This window comes from Chrysochloris asiatica, unplaced genomic scaffold (genome assembly GCF_000296735.1).
Source record: "Chrysochloris asiatica unplaced genomic scaffold, ChrAsi1.0 scaffold00372, whole genome shotgun sequence".
NCBI lineage: Eukaryota > Metazoa > Chordata > Mammalia > Afrosoricida > Chrysochloridae > Chrysochloris > Chrysochloris asiatica.
In genome coordinates, this window is record NW_006408890.1 from 260672 (window position 1) to 263651 (window position 2980).

Sequence of the window (2980 nt, forward strand, 5' to 3'; positions counted from 1 at the left end):
CACCAGCTATGCAGAAGGGAGCAGCCCCTCGCTCCATTGAAAGCCCTAGTTATGCAAACACGGAGGTCTTGTCTGGGGACTCATGTTGTTGTTAAGTTTCGTCAAGTCGGTTCCAACCCATAGAGACCCTGTATAGGGTTTCCGAGGAGTGGCTGGTAAGCTTGAACCACCAAAGTTGCAGTTCAAACCGACTTTGCAGTCCAGGGCATTAGCCAGCAGCACCACATCAGGGCTCCCATCACATAAAGAAGCGCTCTGCTCCTTCAGACTAATTCGTCACAGTTGCTCTGAGGGCACCAGGGTTACGAGATCTGTCAGTCTGTCCTGTTTATCCACCACCCAGAGGGTCTCTTCTTACCATCAACCAACCACAAGTTAGAAACCAGAGACCCAAGGACTATTCCCACCTACTGCTGCCCACCCCCACCCACCCTCCATCAGTATTCACGATGACAACCCGATTCTGGGAAAGGTCCCTTGGCTGGCAATTGTTGTTTCTCTAAAGCACTGGACCTCAAGGTCGGTGTCAACCTTACGATCAGCGGTTCAGGCTCAGCAGTCGCTCCTTGGAAACCCTATACAGGGTCGCTATGGGTTGAAACTGACTCGATGGCACTACACAACAACAGTGAAAGGCTTCACTGTTGAGTTGCTTTGAACCTTAAAAATCTTCTCTTGAGACTGGGATGGGTTTTTGGAATGGGTCACCACCCAGAACTGAAACCTAAACCCAGTGCCAGGGAGTGGATTCTGACAAGTGACGACCCTGTATAGGTTTCCCGAGAGTGTGAATCTGTACGGGGGGCAGACAAGCTCATCTTTCTCCTGTGAGGTTCCTGTGTGTCAGAAGGCACAGGGTGGAAGTGGGTTTCATGGTTGTTGTGAAATTGGGGAAAAGAAATTGCTCTTTGGTCCTGCAGGGATGTTGTCACACGGTGTCAGCAGGAATCCTGACAGAGGGAGGGGGGCTGTGGTACTTCAATGGGCAGCCAGCCACAAGGTGGACGGTGACCAAACACGCAGCAGTTCAACGCTTATCCTACTGAGACACCATCCAGACAGAAGATGGACTTTGCCTGGGAAGATGGTGGAACTGGGCAAGGCTTGGTTTTGAGGGGAGGTTGTTTTTAGAGCCCTGATCCCCATTTTTATTTTTCTAGAAGTTCCCAAACCTTCCATTTTATGGGATGCGGCATTTTGTGGGGCCACAGGGGGCATGATGGAGAATATTTCTTGTCAAGTGATCTGAAATGGATTGAGTCACATCCTAGCACAATCTCCCCTCAAATTGTGAGTTTGGACCCTAACTCCTCTAGGTATGGAGAATGGTGTAAAATCAGGAAAGGTGTGCACAACAGTGGTATCCTTTTACCATCCTTCGTCTGTGTCCTGAGCACATGATCTAAGAAGTTGGATTATATGAGGAAGAACGTGGCATCAGGGTCAGAGGAAGAAGGTTCATGAGCAGCTCTCAATATGAGACGATACAACCCTGTTTGAGAAGACTCCATCTCTGTGAAATCATCATGGCTTCCTCCACGGATGCTGCCGCAGAGGAGCTGGACAAGCTAATTGTTCACCTGAGTTCTCTGTTCCTCTACCTGCATCAGCTCCAGGAGCTCCACCTGGGCTCTGTCCTCTTCCTAGAAGGACATGTGGAACCATTCTTCAGGTGCGTCAAGACCCCCTTGGAGGCCCTCTGGATAAACCACTGTCTGCTCTTAGAGACTCTGACTTGGCATATTTGTCTACATGCCCCAGCACCAGCCACCTGAGAGACCTGAATTTCAGTGACGTCATCCTGACCAACTTAAATCCGGACTTCCTCCAAGTTCTGCTACAGAGAGCCTCACCTACCCTCCGCTCCCTGGACCTAGACAGGTGTGGGATCACTGACTCACAGCTCACCGCCATCCAGCCAACCTTGGCCAACTGCTCCCAGCTCATCTCCTTCAGTTTCGGTGGGAACCCAGTGTCCATGGATGTCTTGGAGAAGTTCCTGAGGCTCACCCTCCCACTGTGCAAGTTCAGACTTCTGCAGTGTCCCATCCCCTTGGACTGTTACGTGGGCATGCAAGGTCCCCTCCTGCACGTGACGCTTCGTGTCTACATGACCACGCTGAGGCTGATACTGCAGCAGTCAGGATGTAGACACAACACGACAGAGATCTACCATGAACCCAATAGACAGTATGACTCAATTGTCCTGCATTTTGAGACCTGACCCGCTCCTTCTGTTTTCTGATGTATTTTCATCCCTAACCTCTGCCTGTGGTTATAATCCCACTTGTGGAAGACTTGTATATGTTTGTTAATGAGGATTAGGTTGGATTTGGTCTTTTATCTGTGTATATAACAGTATGGTTGTTGTTATGTGCCATGGAGTTGGTTCCGACTCATAGTGACCCTGTACAGGGTTTCTGAGGCTGTAAATCTTTACGGGAGCAGAAAGCCTCATCTTTCTCCTGTGGAACAGCTAGTGGTTTCTAACTGCAGACCCTGAAGTTGGCAGCCCAATTCGTGACCACTATGCTATCAGAGCTCCTTGCACATAACAGTAAATAGAACTAAATTTGAAATAACTATGTTCATAAATTTAACAATAAAGTGCTTTTTACAAAGGTCAGGTGAGCTTTATTTCTTATCTGATTTTTACTCCTCAAATGGATTAGATATCTACAAATATAAACATTAGTTTCTATTACAACATCACCAAATAAAACTCTATAAAAGAGCAATGCTATAAAGCACTGCTAGAGATTGCTGTACGCTTACAGGAAGGGGTAAAGTTTCATGCAAGTGTTGACTTCTAAAGCCTCTTGCAAGTGTTGATGAAAACAGAAGGAGAATACACGAGCAGGCATGTGGTATGACTTCCGAGCACATTGGTTGGGGAAGTGAGAGAAAAACAACAATGAAGTTGTTAGCTAAGTCGTACCACGTTCGATAGACTCCTGTGAACCTGGGTGGAGACCTGGTT

At 48.0% G+C, this 2980-nt stretch overlaps 1 pseudogene; it reads left to right on the plus strand.

The window, feature by feature from the left end:
* The first annotated feature begins 1526 nt into the window (after positions 1 to 1526).
* LOC102822682 lies at positions 1527 to 2224 on the plus strand (annotated as a pseudogene).
* Positions 2225 to 2980: the final 756 nt, after the last annotated feature.